Source organism: Suricata suricatta, chromosome 10 (assembly GCF_006229205.1).
Source record: "Suricata suricatta isolate VVHF042 chromosome 10, meerkat_22Aug2017_6uvM2_HiC, whole genome shotgun sequence".
In the NCBI taxonomy this organism is placed as follows: Eukaryota; Metazoa; Chordata; class Mammalia; order Carnivora; family Herpestidae; genus Suricata; species Suricata suricatta.
This window is the reverse complement of record NC_043709.1, coordinates 71,684,156-71,708,197: the sequence shown is the minus strand read 5'-3', so window position 1 is coordinate 71,708,197 and position 24,042 is coordinate 71,684,156. Positions and strand designations below refer to the sequence as shown.

Sequence of the window (24,042 nt, the reverse complement as noted above, 5' to 3'; positions counted from 1 at the left end):
CCTGCTTCAGTAGTCCTTCCTTTCTTTCATTGTTTTCTTACTTTCTTTATGTTCTTATTCAAAGGCCAGAATATTTTGTCTTTCGTGCACCTAAGATGTAGCATAAGGTTCTAAAAGTATTCCTCTCATGGAATTTTGAGTTACACAGTTTACTGAAGTTAATTATGTAGTTTATGAAAAACCTTATGGTGCCAAAATATATCATATTTTTATGCCTTAAATGAGTCTTCTTCTTTAAGAATATATATGTGTATATGTAATCTGAGCGATACTCAAAATATTTAACAACGAAACAAGTCCTGATCTATACTTGTATCTGTATCTATGTCTCTCCACATGTATATGTTAGTACAGATTTTCAGTAACTGATCTTCTATAGGCAGAAGTACGTAACACATCACCCTGTGGCTGTATCATCTCTTTGAAAGCTTAATATAATGTAGCCACCATATCTTTCAACTCTGATATTAATGTTAATATAAAGTAACACCTTTAAAAAATTTAACTCCCTGAACATTACTACTTGAATTTGAGAAAACTGAATTCCAGACTTGCATAAAACAAACCACTGATAAAATACTCCATGTAAACCTGTAGCCTATTTCCTTTTGAAATTGACTAGCTTGGCACTTTCTATTTGAAAACAATAGCAATATGGTTAAGAGCTCTTACTTATGTTCATCCTTTGGAACAGTGATGATTTAGTTATTTTTCCATCCTCTCAAATGCTTAAAAGCTAGATTTAAAAATTAAGAGCATATGTATAAACCTAGAAAAGAATTTAGTTTACACAGTACAGCCATTTATTGACTTTCAAAGAGTTAAATTTGTGATGCTGTGCAGGGATTTCATTTAAAAGACCACTGTAGTAACCTGGGGTGGGGGCGTGGGCAGCGCAGGCCAGATTGTTAGCAGTGGAAATGGTGACGTGGTCAGATTTTAGATTTGTTTTTGTAGGTAGAAGCAGGGCCTGTATCACAGGTCTGACACTGGTGTTACCACACAAAGTCCTTTGCTCAGAAGGTCCGTGCTTGGTTTTATGCTCTGCCGTTATCTTGAAACTATTTTTTCTGTCTTTCTGGAGATACACTTGACATAGAACATTATGCAAGCTTAAGGTGTCCCATGTGATGACGTAGCACCATATATACTGTGAAATGATGTCCACAATAAAGTCAACACCTCCATTGCTTAAAAAAAATGTATGCTGTTGTGCACAATAGGAAGCAATAGGGATTTAGAAAACAAAAACAAAAACCCAAATGAAAAACAAGACAAAACAAATGATGTTTGCTTCCTGATAGTGCTCAGAACTCTTTACTGAAAAAAAAAAAGTTTCTTTCTGACCCCTGCTCTGTTCATGTTGCTATTCTAAGTACTTTGCGACAGGTGTTAAGACACAGATCTCTGTTCTTAAAACACATTTGTTTGCCAAATATAGAATACAATTTCAAATCAATGTATTAGCAAATATTAGTTTACATGATTTATTTTATATGTAATGATCAGAAGCATGTGTTTAATATTGGACACAGCACTCCAGATAGGGTCCTGAGCAAAATAGTCTTCATAGCACCTGTTTTTATCAGCACAGTTCGTATCTTCCGTCCCTAAAATGTAAGCTCAATGGTAACAAAGATGTTGTTGGCTCTCACTGTATTTGCAATATCCAAAAGTGTATGGCATATAGAAAAAGCCCAATAAAGTTCTGTTAATGATTTTTATTAACCTAAACATAGCTTCTTAATTCTGTGGTTCCTGGTGCAATTTTATTATGCATTCTCCTTTTACCTCTCTCCTTAGTATTGACTCATATTCAACATTATTGATTCAGATTTCCAGATTTTTGTTTTTTCCTTGCTTGTTTTTAAGATTATGACCCTACCCGTCCTACATGAATGCAACTGGAAACCAGTAGATGACACTACTTTACAAAAGGCAGTGACAATCCCATGAGCAAAACACAGAATAGAAAACCAAAATGATTATAAAACAAGTCACTTGACTGATGTGGTGGGCTGATTGATCAGTGAAAAGAGATGGGTAGAAAGCAACTTGGACTTGGAATACTTTCTTTAAAACTAGATCTAAGAGTGAGGATTGTCGATGGAAGCAGCCTCACATTTGAAAGAATTGCTGGAGAGATTCCGAAGCAGTATGGGCCATGTGTGGTTGGGATGGAACTCAAAGAAGGCAGTAATGGTTACGGCGTCAGGAGCATTTCAAAGACCAAAATTCATTTTGGGATGATTAAGGGAAGAAATGGATCTGTCAGTAGTTTTCTCATCCCTGAGAATATTTGTAGTCTCACAAGACAACATTTAGTTGAGCAATGATTACAGAAAATGTGTTTGAGCTGGTAACAGTCTCCTTTCACGGAAGAAAACATTAATGGTGATGCTCAATTCCTGTGAAGATGTTAACAGACAAATTAACTAAAATTGATAAAGTCAGGTGCTTCACCTCTTCCCAGCCAGTCTAATTTCATGAATACTTATAGAAGTCACACATTTAACTCTCCAAAAGAGTTATTTATTTATTCTTGAAATTGTTATTATAAAATAATAATATTTATTCTTTAATTTCTTTATTATGATAAAAAATTTTAATTATATTTACATTCCACTTTTAAGGTTTTTTCCCTTTCTTTAGCTTTTTAGAAAAATCAATGTTTACTAAAATTTTGAGAAAGAAATTAGTGACTTGTATATTTCTAATGTTTAAAAATAAAGTGGTTATTTTTCTTTATCTATTTTATGGAGAAGAGATTAACTTTAATAACCTTACATATTGTAATGAGCTAACATATTCAAATGAAGAGTTCAATTAAATAGTTTTTAAAATATAATATATGCTTCTTTAGGTAAATTTCCTTTTCTAGATCTGTTAACTTGAGGAAATTTAAAAAACATTTCTTTTAATGTTTATTTATTTTTGAGAGAGAGAGAGAGAAAGAAAGAGCACATGGGGGAAGGGCAGAGAGAGAGGAGACACAGAATCTGAAGCAGGATCCAGGCTCCAAGCTGTCAACACAGAGCCTGACTTGAGGCTCAAACTCATGAGCCATAAGATCATGACCTGAACCAAAGTTGGATGCTTAATGGCTGAGCCATTCAGGTGCCCCATGAGGAAGTTTTTAGATATGAGGTTTAATTGCTTAGAAGCTTGGGCAGTTAAAATTTAGCTCTATGCTTCTTCTTTCTGTTACATTTTTGAAAATAAAATAAGTATACATTTTTCCTTACATCCTTGTAAGTCTGATACCTGATGAGGGGTAACATGTATAGATATGCTATGAATAAATCATGGTTACTCTTTATTTTTGTGCTGTTTACTGTTTACTTACTTGAAGAGCCTTTTCTCTCAATTTAGGTAAAGCATAAACATGCTGTAAGTCTAGAAATCATTCCCAAAGTGTGCAGATACCTAAATTCATGAATTTCAGAAACAACTACAGAAAGAGATAGTTACATGATGTTTGTTTATTTGTAAGTACCAGCAAGTTTTCACAACACAGGATTGAGGTTAAACACAAAGAACTAACACAATGGATATTTTTCATGGTATAAAATTGCCTTGGGATGTATGACCAAAAACAAGCAAGTGAGCAATTAAAAGAAATCTTACAGATCAATATGAGGCAAAAATGTATTATAAGTAATATATTACTGCATAGTTACTCTGAGTCAATTATCAATCTAGATAGATTTTTAATGTTATGAAACAAAAGCTTACTTGATTCATAGACTGTTGCTTATTAATTATCTATTGTAAAGGCTACAAAAGCAACTATTTAGGCCATTTGCCTCATTCCACATGATGAGCTGTAATGTTATGGCAGCCCATTGCACTGGTGTTTTTGTATTGCTTTGTTTTGTATTTCTCTTTTCATGATTAGGTTCTGAGTTCTTGCGACATTCTAAGACTAAGCATTCTTGAGCTTATGTCAATTATTTGATGTGTAAGAGTAAAGCGTCTGTAAATATGCTAAAATTCATTGAATTTTATACTTAAAATGGGTCAACATAATGGCATGCAAGTTATAACTCAATAAAGCTATATCTCAATAAAGCTGCTCAGAAAAAAAGATAGAACCGGGACAGGATTTTACTTGTGGCCACTAGAGATTTGTGACTTGAGATATTTGGGTCTTCTGTGAAATACAGTGGTGTCAATTATTTATCTCCCATTTTTATATTTCCCAAGTTCAAAAATTTCAAATGAGCTTCCATTCTTAAAAAAAAAAAGAAACCAAATCTTTATCCTTTCTTCCTTTTCTTCTGCCTTCTTCTAAGTTTTAGATTAAAAAAATAGTCTGCACTCTTTTTCTTTTCTTTTTTAATGTTTATTTTTGAGAGAGAGAGAGAGAGAGTGCATGCACAGGCAGGGAGAAGGAGAAGGAGGGGGGAGAGAGAGAGAGACAGACAGAGACAGAGACAGAGACAGAGACAGAGACTGAGAGAAAGAATCCCCGGCAGGTTCCATACACAGCCCAGAGCCCAATCTCACAACCACAAGACTCACCTGAGCGGAAATCAAGAGGGACGCTTAATCAACTGAGTCACCCAGGCACCCCTGCACACCCGTTTTCTACATCTGTGTCTCCCACCCTATTCTAGCCCCTTCCTTTACTATGGAATTGAGACTGACTTTACAGAATTCGCTAGTTACTTTTGAACTGCAAGCTGAAGTGATTTCTGCACAGTTCTCATCTTCCTGGAACTCTTTGAATTAGGAGACATTCCTAAGAGTCTCTTTTCATGGGGTGCCTGGGTGGCTCAGTCCATTAAGTGTCTGATTCTTGATTTAGGCTCAGGTTATGAAACCCTCATGTTTTGTGGGTTTGAGCCCCACATCTTCCTCTGCACTGATAGTGCGGAGCCTGCTTGGGATTCTTTCCCTTTCTATTCTCTCTGCCCCTTTCTGTCTCTTTCTCTCAAAAATAAATAAACTTAAAAAAATTAAAAAAAAAAAGCACCGCACAATCTCTTTCCATCAACACCTGTTTTGTTTTTGACTTCAGGGATTCTGCTTTTAATTTGTCATATCCCTTCTCTGATCACACTTTTACTTTCTTTCTATTTTTTTGCTCATCTTGTAGATCCCACCTCCCTTAGTCCTAGATTCTTCCCATGTATGTTCTCTCATTCTCCTGGCATTAGCTCTTATACCTCTATGGACACCCAAATCCCTGACTCTAGCCCTGACCACTCTCTTAGCTTTGGGTACAATATTCCATTCCTCTTTGATTTCTCCATCATCTGCATCCTTTGAACTTTAAAAATAAGTCATCTTCCTTCTTTCCAAAGACTCTATCTCCTAATCTTAATTAATATCATATTTATACATCCAGTCAATCATGCTGTAATGATCCGAGTATCTTTAATTCCATTCTCCTTTTCCATCCTCTGTATCTGTTTTCATTGTAATCAACTATTCCTGGGACTTAAAGGCAGGGAGGAGGTAATGTTACATACACAGTTTAGGAACACAGAGTTCTCTCAAGACCTTACTCTTGGTAACCTTCCAGGTGGCCATCTTGGTGCAGAGTTCCTTCAGTATAATGTAAAAGAACAAAGTCTCAGAACTAAAGCTATCATATATGGCGGATTGCTGTGAATTACAAAAGGTTGTTTATAAAATATATGTTCTTTTATAAAAAATTGTCTTAATACTGATTTTGTAAGACAAATGAAATTCACTGCTGCCTATGGAAAATTTCTACAATAAACACACCTATATCATCTGTGCCTTTATATGTGTCAGAGGTGCCTAAATTGCACAACCATACATAGCTCTAAGTATTGGACTATGTTGTTCAGAATCTGACCTTCGAGTTTAGTAGCTATATAACCTTGGTAATTTACTTAGTCACTTTAAATTACAGATTCATGACCTATAAAATGTGACTAATAACATTATCTCTTTCAGAGTTTTTAACAAGGGTAATTTAGGAAAAAATAGATCTGTAATTAGAAACTTCAAATTTACCTCCAGATGTTCTCAATCTACTGATTCAAAGGCACAAATCATTAAAGATGCCAGATTGTGAAATTCTTCACACTGAAGAGGAGATGAAAATACTGTTGTTTTTAACAGCTCACCCTAAGTCATTGAAAATTTTGTCTTTGAGAATATTTCATTTGAGGCCATTTCAAAAGTACTAGAGGAACAGTTGCCCTAATTTTTCCAATGACTAAATGTATAGCTCAGAACCTAATGTTTATATCTGAATGTTGCTGCTAGCTATTTGGAAAAAACAATGAGAAGGCTTTTAAGACACTACAAGAAAATGTCTTGGCTTAACCATTTTCCTGTTATGATCATATTTTATTTTTCTCCTATTTCAGGGTCAGCAAACTGTAGGTCATGGGCCATATCAAGCCTGTGTACAGTTTTTGTAAATAAAGTTTTATTGGGACACACCCACACACATTTATTTATGTATTGTCTTGCCTGCTTTCCCACTGCAGTGGTAGAGTTGTGTAGTTGTCACAGAGGCCTGTTGGTCCACAGTGTAAAATATTTACCATCTGGCCCTTACATATAGTTTGCTGGCTCCTGCCTTTTAGATACTTTTAAAATATTGCTTCACTCAAACTTCCATTTTGCTCAGTTCCACACACAGAAAAAAACAAAGCTTGTATTGATCTGGAATATAGTGAGTCTTACTCTTTCTTCTAGAATATCTTTTATTGATGAACAGTAGAAACCTAGATGCATTATGCTGCCTTAAAAACATACAGTTCCATAGGTTTTATTAAAAATAAAACAAGACAAATGAAAAAACCCTAAGGCAGGACAATTTGTTCCTTTTCACCAGATTACTGGCATTACCTAGAAAATGCTTCCTATATGAAATAGGTTTTTAATAACTATCTTTTCCTCTTCTTTTGATATTAAAAAGTGAGAGTGGGGAAAAGCCCATTTAATATTCAAAGAACCATCTATTTGATAACATAGTGAGTGACTTAGTTCACTGTTGAAAAAAAATATGGATTGAAACCTGGGGGATTCTATTAGTACTTATTTTGTTCATTAAGGTGAGTGGTTGAAACCATGCCTTGCACATGGGAAAATAATCTCTATTTTGCAAGATTTCTAATATAATAATGTATGTTAAAAACTTGGTAAATAGGTTTTTCTCAATTAATAGCTATTTTTATTTTAAAGATTAAGTTCATTATTTAGAATATCTCAAATTATTTCAATTTATCCTTCAAAAGGTCTATTTAATACTAAATTTCCTATTTTCTCTCAATTACTTAATACCTTCTGTGTATTATTTCTTATTCATTAAAATGAATAAAAATTTAACCCTACTCACCTTTTTTTTCACCTCCCACTTAAAAGAATTATACCAAGAAGATTTGTAATTTAAAAACATTTTTTAATGTTTTTTTAGTTTTGAGAGAGAGAGAGAGAGAGTGAGCAAGAGGGGGCAGAGAGAAAGAGAGACACAGAATCTGAAGCAGATGCCAGGCTTTGAGCTGTCAGCACAGAGCCTGATGTGGGGCTCGAACTCATGACCCGAAATCAGATGCTTGACCTCTAGAAGATTTATAACCATAAAGCTAGTTGTCCAGTGTCATTGGATGTATAGATATACCTTAAGGTATAATCAGTTATGAAGCACAAGAATATATATTAAGAAATTTACTTTGTTGTCGAACTTTCCAGTGTCCTAAACCAATGGCTATGTGTTGGGCCTTAACTGTAAGTACATTCTCCAAGAAGTTTGCTGTCTCTTAAGACATTCTTTGTAATGTGTTTTAGAGTCAAGTCATGAAAGTTAAGTTTTTCTATTTTAACTGTGAAGCAGTTAAGATATACTTTGGGATCCAATATAGAAAACCCCTCAAGTTAAGTAGAAATGGGAGAGGAAATGAAATCCCTTTTTAAAAGAAGAAATTTATTTTTAAAAATATCATTTCCACTGTTACCAAAATAGAGCTACAATCAAAGTACAACAGGATACATTTTCATATACAAGCATAGTTCAAAGCAATCTGGTTCTGGTTTCTGCTCCTATCACAGTTATAAGGACTCATTTTTGCTAGAAATATAAATCTCTCTAAAGTCAGTGAGTTTGGGAGCAAATATAAGGTGTTTGAAGTTAGAATTTAGTCTGGATCCCTCAAATCTTCAGGACCATGTATCTTTTTTTGAAAAGGCTTCAGACCAAACAGATAGCATTTGTTGTTGTTGTTATTTTTTTGTTTTTGTTTTGTTTTTTTAATTTTCTATTGTAGGCCATGGTCCTGTGATGCTTAAAAATGTTACCTATTCTGGGGACTGAAGTTTATCAGGACAGAGATATGGAAGAGATGTCTATACTCTTATCATACCAGGATCACTGTGCATGAAAACAAACAGCATATTCGTGCGTATTAGAATTTGAAGTAATTAGAAGCCAGCGTGAAGTATTTATATACAGTAAGTACAGTCTAAGATGAAAAACATAGTTTGGCAAAAATTACAAGAAGTTAGGGTTGGACAAGACGGTCATGAGGAGCTACTCACCTCACAGCTTGTGTAAGGTGGAAATTCTAGAAAGAGGACAGACTTCTTGCATCCACATCCCAGTTGGGAAAAGGCATATTAATCAACTGAATGATTAGGCTTTGAAGTTTAGGGCCATTAGGGATTTGGAACGTTTGAGATGAAAATTCTGAAACATCAGCTAAGAATTTATTTAGTTGCAAATTCTGTGGGGAACTACAATATGATTCTAGGATATCTGACCTATAAATTAAAATTTGAGAAGTTTTCTGATACTCGTCTTTTATATCTTCATAAAGAGTAGTGTTTTCCTTTTTATTTTGAAAGAAAATGATCAAGACGCATTTTAAGGTTCATCTCAAAATTCCATGAATCAAGAGAGAAGAACTTTAAAGAAAATAGGGGCTCTCTTCAAGCTTCCTCTTTTGGTTAGGTTCAGGGCTCATAGAGTAGGAAGATGTGATCTACCTCCTGGAATGACTAATTGATCACACCAATGGGTAGAATTTTCTTTTTTTAATGTTTTTATTTAAATTCTACTTAGTTAACATGCAGTGTAATATTAGTTTCTGGTATACAATGTAGTGATTTACCATTTACATGCAACACCTGGTGCTCATCATGACCCATACCCTCCTTAATCCCCATCACCTGTTTAATCAATTCGCCCCCCACGCCCTCCTTCCGGTAATCATCAGTTTGTTCTTTGTAGTTAGGAGCCTGGGGTTGCCGGTGGCTCAGTCTGCTGAGCACGTAACTTTGGCTCAAGTCATGATCTCATGGTTCATGGGTCCAAGCCCCCAGGTTGGGCTTTGTGTTGACAGTGCAGAGCCTAGTCTGGATTTTCTCTCTCTCTCTCTCTCTCTCTCTCTCTCTCTTTCTCTCTTTCTCTCTGCACCTTGCCCCCTTGCACTCTATCCCTGTCTTTCAAAAATAAACAATTTTTTTAAAAAGTGTCTGTTTCTTGGTTTGCCTCACTTTCTCTTTTTTTCTCCTCTTTGCTCATTTGTTTTGTTTCTTAAATTCCACATATGAGTGAAACATTTTTCTTTTTTAAAGAATTACATACCAGCCTCTTTTCTTTATGAAGGTGGTGTGACTCATTAATGAATCAAGCTTTGTCTTTCACTAGAAAGCAATCATATGCTGCCTAGTTACCTCTGTTAGTAAGGGCTCTCATTCATAAACAGCTAAAAGAAGGAGCCAAATACATGATACAAAGTTGGATGCAAAACAAATTCAGGATCCTTTAAATGTAAGTGAACAGCACAAGGAATGGTAATCTTGGGATGTAAGCAATGATTGTATCTCGCCTCTTAGACCATCTGTGTGTGAGTAAAGTGTTAGGAACAGGTGAATTCATTCACAACCATATCTGGGACAAGTGACTTCGAATGAGACAAAGGGAGGAAAAATTTCACCTAAGTCACCAGAAGACATACTGACTCTGCACACTGCACTTGTGTCTCTAACAGTGCACATTTTAAAATATATTTTTAATGTTTATTTTCTGAGACAAGGAGAGAGAGAGAGAGAGAGAGAGAGAGAGAGAGAGAGAGAGAGAGAGAGAGAGAGAGAAAGAACACGAACACGAACACCGGCAGGGAAGGAGCGGAGAGAGAGAAACAGAGATGGACAGAGGATTTACAGGAGGCTTTGTGCTGAGAGCAGAGAGCTCGATGTGGACCTCAGACTCACAAACCATGAGATCATGACTTGAACCGAACTTGGGCGCTTAACCGACTGAGCCACCCAGGCGCCCCTTGATCGTTCAAAACAGACAATGTAAATCTCAGTTCAGGCCGAGCCATCGAACATGGCCCTGTTCCTATATTGACTGTGTGCCAGAGATCCCTGGATAAACTCTCCTTTCCTAATGGTTTATTGGAGACAAGAATGCCCCCCTTCCCCTATGTAAAGGAAAAGCAGTGTAGTTTACATCTTGTTATTTTGTTATCTTTTATGGGATAAGGGGGCATTTGTCCTTATTTCTGTCTCCCATGAAATTAGTCACCAAAGTGAAGTACTGGTGCAAGAGAATCTAAAAGCAACATCGCTGGGTGAATATAGCAGCGTAAAAATCCGTAAATCTACTTGTCTCTGTGTGTACCCTTTCTCTTCCCAATTGTACTCTATTATAGTTGAAATGGATCTTTATTGATTTAGTTAATGCCTATTTATATTTTGGTTTCCGCATCTGATTTCATATTTTCTTAGGAGAAAAAATAGCTTTCCCTTAGAGTGGCTGTGTAAATGATCAAAACAAATGAATGAGTTTTAGAAACTGAATGTTCTCTTTCCTGTCCTTTTCTTTCTATTGCTTTTCAGTAGTTACATCATGAGATTATATAGTCTTTAGAATAATACTTGGGTGCAATTTTGTCTCGTCACAAGAAATTGTCAATCCTTGAAGTTTAATTTTGTGGCAAAACATTTTAGTTGATTAACTTTTCAAGTCTGTTGTAAATAACAAAATGTATCGAGTTCTTAAAGAAGAGGTTTATAATGCTCCCGCATGAAAATATTGAATAATAAAAATATGTCTGAAAAACATTTTTTCTCCCCAGCCTATCACATGATTTCTAACCTTAATTCAAAGAAAAAACACAAAAGGAGTTCGAAAATGCCAACTCTGCTTTTTTAATTGACCCGAGGAATCTTACTGACCTCCTGCATCTTCCCGAATCCACTGAACGTCCTCCAGCCCTCATTTGGTTTGTTGTCTGTGGTGTTGCACACTTTTGCTCAGTCTCCTTTCTCACACACATCCTTCTCCTTTGCTTCTGTAATGCCAAGTCTCTTGGATTTTCTTGATTTCTTGGTTTCTCTCCAGTCTCCTTTGCTGATTCATTTTCCTCTGCCCATTCCTTAAATGTCTGCATCGGCTTCGGAGCTCTGTCGTTATTAGCTCTCTTCTTATTTCCCACCTCGTCTACCTTCTGCAGTGAGGTTGTCTTTAGCAGCCCAGGTCATGTCAACCAACTCCTGGGTTTCATCGTGTGCATTCGTTTCCTATGCCGTATAACAAATAACTACAAACTTTATGGCTTAAGACAGCGCTTATTTAGTATTTTACAGTTCCCTCAGTCAGAAGTCAGGGTGGATTTCAGTTGGGTCCTCTGCTCGGATTGAGTTCAACAGCCTGAACTCAAGCTGTTAGCTAGGATTGAGGGTTTATCTGAGGCTCGAGGTCCCTTCTGAGCTCAGTGGTGTTGGCAGAATTCAATTTGTTATGGCTGAAGGGCTGAAGCCCCCATTTTCTTGATGGCTGTTGGCCAAGGACAGTTGTCAGCTCTTAGAAGCTGATTGCAGTGCTCTGCCATGTGGCCCTCTGCATAGGCCCTCTCACGCTTTCACTCTCTGGTGGCAGGGAGGGGCCTCATTTCCTCTGAAGGGATCAACTGATTAATCCAGGCCCACAAAGCTCTCTCTTTCAGTTTTGAGTAACTCAGAGTCAACTCATTAATAACTAAATCATGGGAATTATATCCCCTTACACTGACAGATTCTGCCCTACACAGGAGAGCACATTGTACAGAGATGTGAACACCAGGAATTGGACATATTGGAGGCCATCTTAAAATTCTGCTTACTATACCCTGGTTCTACCATTTATAGGTGTATGAATTTGGGCAAATTATATAATTTCTTTGTGCTTTGGTTTCTCATCTTTAAAGTGGGATGATAAACAGAGCACTCTTGATGGGATTATTGTGAAGATTAACTGGATTGAAATATGTGAAACAGGACAGTGAATGATATATAGTAGGAACGCAAAAATTCTGTTATCATCGGGGGGCCTGGGTGGCTCAGTCACTTGAGCATCTGACTTCGGCTAAGGTCATGAATTTGCAGTTTCGTGAGTTCGAGCCCTGCATCAGGCTCTGTGCTGACAGTGTGGAGCCTGCTTGGGATTCTCGCTCTCCTTCTCCCTCTCTCCTTCTCCCCCTCTCCTGCTCACATTAACTCTGTCTCTCTCAAAAATAAATAAGTGGATAAACTTTAAAAAATTCAGTTATTATTATTAATCTATTTTCTCCCCTCAGATACTGCATCCACTCTCATGGCTTCTATTTACTGATACTCCTATGACTTCCAAATTTTTATCTCCAGTCAAGATCTCTATTTTGAGCTTTTAGACATTTAAAATATCCTAATCCACATCTCTGCTTGTATATCTAATAAGCATTCTAAGTACAATTTGTCTAAATCTAAACACGTGATTTCACTTGCAAACCCGATCCTGGCTAGTAAATAGTACTCCTTTATGAAGTTCTGTACACTCTCCAGTTTATTCTTATTTTCCTACTATGCATTCATTCCAAAAAACATGTTTTGGCATATCTACTGTGTGCAAAGTATTGTGGCAGAGGATCTAATGATCAGTAAAAATTGAGGTCTCTGCCCTCATGTAGTTTATAATCCAGTGAGAGAGACAGATTATAATCTATCCCCACGAAATTCATTAATACAAACCAATTTTATCAATTTCTTTTGAAATTTTCTAGTCCAAGGCACTATCTTTCTTTCCTAAACGAGAGCCATAGCCCTTCACTGGGTTTCTATGCTCACTCTTCCTTCACTTTCTCTTTCCTCACCACAGCTACCGTCTTCAAGATCTCACTACCACACTCCTCTGCATAAACCTTGCAGTGGCCTCCTGTGTGTGTAAGATAGAAAAAACTCATCTTCCTCATACCTGCTCTGGCTCTGCCTGACCTCGCCCGCTTATGCACCCCTTCCACATGCTCCAATTCTGTGTATCAGCCTCAACAGCCTTCTTCCTGCTTCTCAACAGTGCCACCCTCCTTCCTGCCTCAGCACCTTGCACCTGGCCATCCTTCTAAAATGGGCACTCTCTCTCAGGGCACCTGGGTTGCTCAGTCGGTTATGCATCCGACTTCAATCATCATCTCATGGCTCATGGGTTCGAGCCCTGTGTCGGGCTCTGTGCTGACAGCTCAGCACCTGGAGCTGCTTCAGATTCTGTGTCTCCCTCTCTCTCTCTCTGTCCCTCCCTTTCTCTCGCTCATTTTGTCTCTCTCTCAAAAATAAATAAACGTTAGCAAAAAGAAATACAATAAAATGGGCACTGTCTCCTTCCTGCTCTATCTTTACCTGATAACTCTCAGCTCAAATTTTATTCCTCTCATTTATCCTCTAGACTAAGTCAGGATCCTCACTGGATTCAAGGTACTACATGAGTCGTCTTCATGACATTTAATGTGGTATATAGTTATGTATGGATCTGAGTCATTATCTGATTAATATCTGATGTCATTCTAGGAGAGGGATGTTTGAAGCAAGATCTAAAGGATTAGCTTCAGCCATATGTGGAGATGGATTTTACAACTATGTTTTGTTTATGAGAGAATGTGATATGGTTCTGCATTTTTAATGGAAAGGCTAGTCTCACAGTGTGCATTTGGTGGAACAAGTTTTCTGTATACTTACCTCTGTGTCCATTCAGTGAAGCTTACCCTAACAGTATTTGGGATGAACACATTTATGGTTATGAGGGTTACTTAAGACCTGAATAAGAATGTGAAAACTATTCTATAAACTATAAAACTTTGTACATAATCTTTATTGCGATTGCTATTGGTAATATTACCAAAGTATCAACTTATCCAAAACTTGAGCTATGTTGAATATAATCCATTTGATTTTACCCAAATGCTTGGTTTCTTCTATGAAATGTTTTAGATTTATGTTCTTCCCCTTAAATTTGTGTATATGTGTATGTATTAGTGTACTATCAATATGTACACATACATATGGGATATGCACATACAAACACAGTATATATATGGTGGATAGGATGTATATGGGATTCTTTAAAATATATTCCAATTTAGTGTTCAGTGTCATAAAATGGGACCAGCTCAGCAGTTATTACCCTGTTTTATTTAAAATGTTAATTTTTAGTTCAATTAGATAATAGTGAATAAGAGGATATTTGGACTCTAAACCATCAGTAGGCTTTGCAAACAATAAAAAAGTCAGATCCCTTTAACTTAAAAGTGTTTACTGATTTTATTAATGTATTTCTGAATATGCTAAAATTTTACCACAGTGGCCAAAGCAACAAACAAAAACCTGTAGAGGATTAAAATGCAACTATTGTTATTTTTTTGGGTAGAAAATGTTAAAAAACTATTGCTCATGTAACAACACCTTTATCTTCAAGCTAATTGACTATAATTTCATAATTATTGATTTGTAGATATCCAATTTGGATCATTTCTGAAGCTGGATTCAGAACAATCTTAAGGTAAGCTGTTTACTTGGAGAGAGAGTAGAGGGAATATGTATGTGTATGTTTTACAGAATTAAAAAATCTGATATTGAAAATGATACTGGTTCCATTTTAACTTACTGTAATATTTCTCAACTTAAAAAATATCAAAACATATGATAAATAGCTTGATGACTTCTTAATAAATGTCTTCTAAGGGTCCTTTCTGCAAATACACGTATGAGTAAATCACTGTGCAAATGTACAAACCAATTCGAGTACAATTAATACTAAATAGTGTAATGCTCAATGTTGCTGAATTAATAGATGTTGGAATAAGGTATCAAATGTGGGCTGAGTAATAGGGACATATCATGGAATTAATAACTGCCGGAGTCCAGCTCCAGCAGGTCCAGGGCTCCCTGAAGGATGGATGGTGTCAGCGAAAGAGAGTGAGAGAGCCTTGGTTTTTTTCTGATCACCAGGCAGGCATCTCTGCTCTGACCTGAGAGTCAGCTTTATTTATTGGAAAAATGTATGGGGTACAAAACAGAAGTGGCAATTGCCTTAGACAGTGATTTCTGATGACAAATTCTTTGGTATGTAAAAGTTTCCCAGAACATAGCTTGGTGGAAAACTTATGCATAATCTTTATCAATAGTGATTGATGTAGGTGACTTAGATGCTGATTATATGGGGAAGGAAGGTATCTTTAGCATTTAAATATAAGACAATGTTTTTAGCATAGCAAAGGCAAGAGTTAGTTCTTTGCAAGCAGGGGTCAATAGCCTGCTTTCTTGAGGGGAAGAAAAACAGGTTTCTCAGGAAATGTAATCTTTGCTTCTATAATCACAAAAGAAGAAACTCCTATAATAAGTTCCTTCACAAGGTACAATTAGTATATTTTTAGCTTAAGAGAACAAGTCACTCTTGATGCCAGTAGGCTATGCGCCCTGGGGGGTTGGTGCTCAAGCAAGAATAATTGAGTAGGGGTAGACATCTGTCACCATCTGATGGCAGGAGCCTTGCAAAACCCACCTTACCTTACGAGGAGATTTTCTCAACTTCCTAGGTTCAGAAAATGGCTTCCAGCAAGTAACAGTAATAATAACACCAACAGCATTAATAATACTGTTGACTTAACAACATAATCTAGAGCCTCTACTAAACACTTTATAGAATTCTTTACATCATACAATCCTCACAAATTTCTGAAGCCAAAGTATTATTCTTGTTATTCTTGTTAATCTCGTTTTATAATGCGATACCTGAGGCGTGTCTAAAGTCCGTGTAGCTGGTGACTGGCAAGGTTACCAGATAAGGTTTACCCCACACCAGGGTTTGGTTTCCTACCACCATACAAACTGCCGGAGGAGGTAAGAGTTAAGCAGCATTTTGTGAATTTTGGATTCAGAAGACAACGAGAAGGGAAGTTTTTGCAGTATGAAGGCCGCTTAACAAAAATGTGAAAGATGATCTACATATTCACTGTGCTCAAGTGACAAGTTGTAATGAAGAACATTTGAGGAAAACGCAATAAAAATTGTGCAGCCAGAGCAGATGGAACTTACGGACATATTTTGGTGGATGATACTAAGTGTTCCAGTTTCATCTTTATTGCTCTCTAACTGAAAACGACTAATCTGGAGTTCAGTAATCTACAATCTGGTCAGGGTAACCAGTTTAAAATAAAAACCAAACAATTGGCAATAAAATAGTGGAATTAGGAAGGATCATTGAAAATTATGTAGTCCTGTCAAGGCATGAAATGACAGCCTAATACTGATAGAGACTTTGGAAACAGAGAGGCATGCTATTACCAAAAGACATGAAAGCAAACAAGTCTGACAGATTTTCATGGTAGATTAGATAAAAGAAATGAAGGGGAAGGAAGAGCAGATAATGGGATCAAGTTTATACCTAGCAAAAGAAAAAAATTGCAAAACTGATACAGAGAAATATTGTTAGAGAACAGAGTAAGTTTGGCTTTTCTCTCTTGCATCTGACATGTCAATGGGGCCCATATTCATATATCCTATGGGACACAGAAAGTTACATGAAGAAAGAGGTGAAGATTGGGTTCTAATTTCATTAAATGTACTTTTTAAAAATATTTATTTGAGAGACTGAGAGAGACGGAGTGTGAGCAGGGGAGGGGCAAAAAGAGAGGGAGACAGAATCCAAAGCAGATACCAGGCTCTGAGCTATTAGCACTGAGCCCCATTTGGGACTTGAACCCACAAATTGTGAGATGATGACCTGAGCCAAAGTCAGACGTTTACAGACTGAGCCACCCAGGCACCCCTAAATGTGTTTTTTAAGAAGACTTTATGATGATAACTATGGAAGGATTAGTATAAAAATAGAAGCATATAGGCTGATTTTTTTTCTTTATTTCTTTTCTTTTAAAAATTTAAAAACGTTTTAAATTCCAGTTTAGTTAATATACAGAGTTATAATAGTTTCAGTTGTATAATACAGTGATTCAACAGGTCTTTACAGTACTCAGTGCTTGTCATGATAATTGCACTCTTAATCCCCATCACCTGTATCACTCAGTCACCTCTGGTGATCATCAGTTTGTGCTCTATAGTTATGAGAACAGTAGTTAAGGGGGTTTTCTTGGTATCTCTCTCTCTCTCTCTCTCTCTCTCTCTTTTCCTTTGCTAGTGTGTTTTATTTCTTTAATTCCACTTATGAGTAAAATCATGTGGTATTTGTCTTTGTCTGACTGACCAATTTTGCTTAGCATTAATACTCTCTAACTCTATCCATATCATTGCAAATGGCAAGATTTCATTCTTTTTTATGGCTGAATAATATTCCATAATATGTATATCCTGCCTCTTCTTATCCATTCATCTATTGTTGGTCACTGGGTTGCTTCCCTAATTTGGCTATCGCAAATAATCCTGTAATAAATAAATATACAGGTACATGTATCCTTTTGAATTAGTATTTTTGTATTTTCTTGGTAAATATCCAATAATACAATTACTAGATCATAGGGTAGTTTTATTTTTAACTTGTTGGGGAACCTCCATAATCTTTTCCGTAGTGGTTACACCAGTTTGTATTTCCACCAACAGTGCATGAGGGTTCCTTTTTCGCCACATCTTTGCAAATACTTGTTATTTCTTTTTAGCCATTGTGAGAGGTGTGAGGTGATATCTCATTGTAGTTTTGATTTGTATTTCCCTGGTGATGAATACTATAGAGCATTATTTCATGTGTGTGTTGGCCATCTGTATGGCTTCTTTGGAGAGATATCTATTCATGTCTTCTGCCCATTTTTATTTGGATTATTTGTTTTTTGGGATATTGAGTTGTATAGTTCTTTTTATATTTTGGATACTAACCTTTTGCCGGATATGTCATTTGCAAATATTTTCTCCATTCTATAAGTTACCTTTTAGTTTTATTGATTGTTTCCTTCGTTGTGCAGACACTTTTTATTTTCGTGTAGTTTCAATAGTTTATTTTTGCATTTGTTTCCCTTGCCTCAGGAGACATCTAGAAAGAAGTTGCTAAGGCTGATGTCAGAGAAATTACTGTTTGTGCTCTCTTCTGGAATTTTTATGGGCTCAGGTCTCACATTTAGGTCTCATCCATTTTGAACATATTTTTGTGTGTAAAAGGGGTCCAATTTCATTATTTTGCATTTATATAGATGTCTAGATTTTCCAGTACCATTTGTTGAAGAGACTTGTCATTCTCAGTTGTATATTTTTTCCCTACTTTGTCAACGATTAATTTCTGGGTTTTCTTTTCTGTTCCACTGATCTATGTATCTGTTTTTGTGCCAGTACCAGGCTGTTTTGCTTGCTACAGATTTGTAATATAACTTGAATTCTGGAATTGTGATGCCTCTGGTTTTGTTTTCTTTTTCTTGACTTTGACTCTTCAGAGTCTTTTGTGGTTCCATTCAAATTTGAGGATTGTTCTAGTCCTATGAAAAGTGCTGTTGGGATAGGGATTGCATTAAATTTGTAGGTTGCTTTGGGTAGCATAAACATTTTAACAATATTTGCTTTTCATCTATGAGCATAGAATGTCTTTCCATTTCTTTGTGTATTCTTCTGTTTCATTAGTGTTTTATAATTTTCAGGGTACAGGTCTTTCACCTCTTTGGTTAAGGTTATTCTTCAGTATTTTATTTTTTTTTGGTGTAATTGGTATTATTTTCTTGACTTCTCTTTCTATTGCTTCATTATTAGTGTATAAGAGTGTAACAGATTTCTGTATATTGATTTTGTATCCTGTGACTTTACCAAATTCATATGTCAATTGCAGTATTTTTTTTGGTGGAATCTTCAGGATTTTATATGTAGTATTATGTCAACTGCAAATAGTGAAAGTTTTACTTTTTCCTTACCAATTTGGATGCCTTTTGGGAACTGATATTTTAAACACCATTTTTAGTTGAACATTTTAAAAATAAAATATAGCTATGTAATCCTGAAAAATGCATGTGAGATAATGCAATCTTTATAATAGTCTGGCCTTCTATGCCTAATTCAAAACTCGCAAATGTTTTGTTTGGGATTTGTTTCTTGATTTTTTTTACTAAATAAATGCACATTATTTAAAACTCAACTCTGGAAACATGTATTTTAAATGCTGACAATATTGATTGCCTTTCCTTGAGTATTATCTTGTTAACAATGCTTCAAGTAAAATATAATTTAAAATCACTTTTATTTCAGAATCAAAATATTTATCATGTAATGAAATATGTGAATTAGATGATAAATAGGAAAGAAAGAAAAGAAGCTCAACTTAGGCTACAAGTTAATTCATTTGGAGTGAAGTCTCACTAAGGCTGGCTTACAATACTAGTATATTTTTATAACACTATAACAGTGTTATCCTAGGATTAGTATATAAAAAAAGGACAAGTTGAAATGATATGTACACATAAACTTCTTACATTTTACTAAACATCTTCACTCATAGGTTAAATTCATCAGATATTTATTCAGGACCTAAATTTAGTCCTAAGTTTTGGGACTACCACATTTTCAATAGATATAGTTTCTCTTTTCAAGATGCTCACGATCTAGTTTAAAGAAAATATACGTAAACAAGTTATTATAGTATAGAGTAATTCCTTGCTATAGCAGCACAGAGATAGGATTCTTCTGATTCAGTGGATCAGTACTGCTCATAAAAATTAATAAGGGAATGTGGATCTTTAAAACCTGAAAGAAGATATACTTTTTTGAAAGTATAAGATATAATTTTTGAAATTTAGATGTAAGCTTAATCATGTCTTTGAAAACTATAAAGTTAGTGCAAAAGCTAGTAGGCTTTGAATTTCTTAGAATTTGATTCTCAAAAGCTGTGATTTTATTTATTTATTTTTTTTGATTAAAGTCTGGAAAGAGTCTTCATATAATGGACTATCAATCTATTTTTTAGCAAGTAGGGATTTAACATGTGAAACATATTGCCTGTGATTTGCTACTGATTTTTCTCGACAGGAGTACTATCAAGAATATTACTTATTAAATGCATTAAGAAGCTGACTGGGAAAGCTATCACTTTGTTAACAATTTTACTTAAAGTAATAACCCTCTGCTATATCCGCTATGGAATGAATTGTTTCAATCTATAAAAATAAAGTTGGGTAGGTTTTAAAAAATATAGACAGAGTTCCTTTTTTGGCAGTTGTTACATGAAAAACCCTAAAAATATAACTACAAAACACTTCTTTTTAAATCCTTTTTTTGAGATGGTAGGAAAGTAAAGATTCTAGAGAGGATAAAAACAAAGCAAAGTAGCAACCCAGAGAGGAAAGCAAGGCCAAAGCTGGGGAGAGAAGGTGGAGTCTAGGGTAGTTCAAGGTGGAGTCTAATAGATGAATCTCTCAGAAAACCAGGATCTTTTTTTTTTTTAATTTTTTTAATGTTTTATTAATTTTTGATACAGGAGAGACAGAGCATGAGAGGGGGAGGGGCAGAGAGAGAGGGAGACACAAAACTGGAAGCATGCTCCAGGCTCTGAGCTAGCTGTCAGCACAGAGCCTGACGTGGGGCTCAAACCCACGAACTTGAGATCTGACTGAGCCACCCAGGCGCCCTGAAAACCAGGATCTTTGAAGACAACATTAAGAGAAGAGCACTAAGAGTAAGGATGCACAACAAATAAGCCCACCACTCAGAAGGTGCATCCAAAAACTGCCTATCTAGACTTTGACACTGAGTGAAGTGACACAGATTTGCCCTTAGATCAGAACCGTTGGTCAGTGTTCACTTGGGTTTGGTGGCAGATTCACCTGTGTGATCCAATATATTTCATCCAATAATTTAGAATGGTTCTGAATTCACAGTTGGTGGGAGGAAGCAAAAGGAATACTTTTCTTTATGAATCTAAATTCAGTGTTTCAGATAAATTTCTAGAGAAATTAGTTAATAACTCAAATATTACAAGGCATAAAGAATAAAAGGGGCTTAAAAGAAGGCTGGAAAAAGCCATGACAGAAGGTATAGTTTTAAAAAGGTATATTATGCTGGAATGATCAGATTTGAAAAAAAAAGATGTTTAATATTGTATTAAATTTATGTTGTTTCCATTGCAAATTACCACAAACTTAGTGTCAGATTTATCATGATACATTTCTAAAGATCAGAAATCTAGTATGAGTATCAACAGATACAATCAAAGTGTAGGCAGGATGTATTTCATTCTAGAAACTCCAGAGGATAATTGAATTGGTTTCTTGTTCACTTGGCTTCCTGGCAGAATTCAGTTCCTTGTGGTTGTAGGACTGAGTTCCTTGTTTTGTTGCTGGCTCTAAGTTGAGGCTTCTCCTGGCTTGCAGTTGTTACCAGGGGTCCTGCATTGGGCCTGCCTCCCCTGTTTTTTTTCAAAGCCAGCAGTAGCAGGTTGAGATCTCACATTATATCTCTCTGACCCCTTTCAGTTCAGGTTGGCAGTCTCTCTGGTTGTATAAAGAACTCTGTGGGTCTTCCATGGATATCACAAGATTCACTCCATCAAACAAGAGGCTCACCAACAGATCTTTCCAAGAAAATTTCTTCACTATTTTGGCTTATGCCAAGATGGCTGAAGGTGTTTGTGATTACTTCCTTAATAATTTTATTTTTTTATTTTTTAAAAAAATTTTAATGTTTTATTTATTTTTGATACAGAGAGACACAGAGCATGAGGAGGAGGGGCAGAGAAAGAGAGAGGGAGACACAGAATCCGAAGCAAGCTCCAGGCTCTGAGCTGTCAGCACAGAGCCCGATGCGGGACTCAAATCCACTAACATGAGATCATGACCTGAGCCGAAGTTGGAGGCTCAACCAAGTGAGCTACCCAGGCGCCCCTTCCTTAATAACTTTAAAGATTCCTTTTTTTTTTTTGCTGTAGAATAATTTGCTCTTTGTATTTTTTGAAGAATATTAGAAAACTAATAACTTAGTTTTAAATAAAAATTGCATTGAAAATAATCTTTTAATTTTAGCATCTTTGCATTTTTGTGATACAAGGAGATTAAGAATTTCCAAAATCCTCAAACCCTGGTACCTTTTTGTTGAACAGCTCCTCCATCAATTTATCTATCTCCCCTAGCATTTTACTCTAAAGAGAAAGAAAAAAATCAGTCTGCACCTTCAACATTTTGCTTGGAAATCTTTTCAGTTAAATATTCAAATTTATTGCTTATAAGTTCTGCTTTCCACATAACTGCATGACAGTTTTCTGCCACTATAGAAAAAAAATCCCTTTCATCTGGTTTCTAATAACATGTTTGCATTTCCTTCTCAGTCTTCACCAGCAGCATCCTTAAAATCTACATTTCAGTTAATAGTCTGTTCATGACCACTTATGTTTTCTTTTGAAAAAATACAGAATTTTTCTGTAATGCTTTTCACTTCCTTCTGAGCCCTCATGGACAGTCTTTAAAGCCCATCTTTCTGCTCAGTCTATTCAAAGAGATATCAGCTTCCTGCCTCCCTGCCACCCCCTCCCCCACTCTGCCAATGCTTCTCAGAATTCTTCTGGCCTGTGTCTGCTGCCTGATATAAAAATCACTGCTGCAGTTTTAGATATTTGTTACAGCAACAACTCACTCCTGATACTGAAGTTCATATTAATTTTCTGCTGCTAACAAACTACTATAAACTTAATGGGTTAAAGCAATACAAATTTATTACTTTACAGTTATCTAGGTTAGAAGTCCAGTATAGTTCTCAATGGATTAAAATTTAAGAGTGGCAGAAATATATTCTTTTCTGGAGGCTCTATGGGAGTATCAGTTTCCTGCTCATTCAAATTCCTGACTGAATTCAATTCTTATGGTTGTAATGACTGGGTCCCTATTTTATTGCTGATTATAAACTGAAGTTTGTTGTCAGCTTCTAGAGGCTGCTGCATTTCTCGGCTTATGGACCCATCCTTATCTTTCAAAAGCCAACAATAGTGGGCTGAGTCCTTTTCACATTTCATCTCTCTGACCTATTCTTCTGCCTTCCTCTTCTGCTTTTATGAACTCATGTAATTAGACTGGGTCCATCCAGATAATCCAGGATAATCTTGCCAAGTCAAGTAAGCGTACATTGATTACATCTTTGAAGTCCCATTTGCCATGTAAAATAATAAACTCACAAATTCCGAAGATTAGGTCATGTGCATGCATCCTGCAGGGGAGTTGGGGGAAGGTGGATAGAATTGTAACTACTGAAAGTATATTTAAAGAAAAGAAATTTTTGAAAATTTGAGCAAGGAACTAGATAGTATAAAATGAAAAGTAGTTTTGGAAAAGAGTCTAATAGAAACAAGTTATAATCAAAACTACAAACTTACAAAGAATAGTTTGGTAGAACTGGCCCAACTAAAGAGAGAATTAGTGGTCCAAAGAAATAACTATCAAAGAGAGAAATATAATAGGGAGGAAAAAAAGGTAGAATTTTCTAGAGAGAATATAGACCATGGAATGGATGATGAACAGAATAAAGATATAATATGTGTAATGGTGTTCTCAATGGAGAAATAGAAATAAGGAAAAGGAAATATTTGAAGAAGCAATTGCAGAGAATTTTTTAGAATTGTTGAAAAAATACTTAATTGTCATATCCTGAAAGTTTAAGGAAACTGAAAAAGCGTAAGTTATGAGAAAATTACATCTAAACACATCAAATTGAAACCATAGAATCCCAACAATAAAGAAGAATTGGCAGGAGCTTGAAAAACAAGCCAGCCCTGCTAAAGGAAGGGCAGTTGGATTAATGGTTGACTTCCATGTAGCTAAGATGGAAGGCAGAAGCTCTGGGATCGGGGATCTACCTGGAACACTC

General features: G+C 35.9%; 1 protein-coding gene across 3 annotated transcripts in view; it reads left to right on the top strand.

The window, feature by feature from the left end:
- Positions 1-24,042, top strand: part of CNTN1 (contactin 1) — a 351,259-nt gene that overhangs the window by 79,524 nt on the left and 247,693 nt on the right. For all 3 annotated transcript variants that reach the window (XM_029953985.1, XM_029953984.1, XM_029953986.1), the window contains exon 2: positions 14,729-14,776. The gene's annotated coding sequence lies outside the window, so the exon portion shown is untranslated. The remainder of the gene's footprint in view (positions 1-14,728; positions 14,777-24,042) is intronic.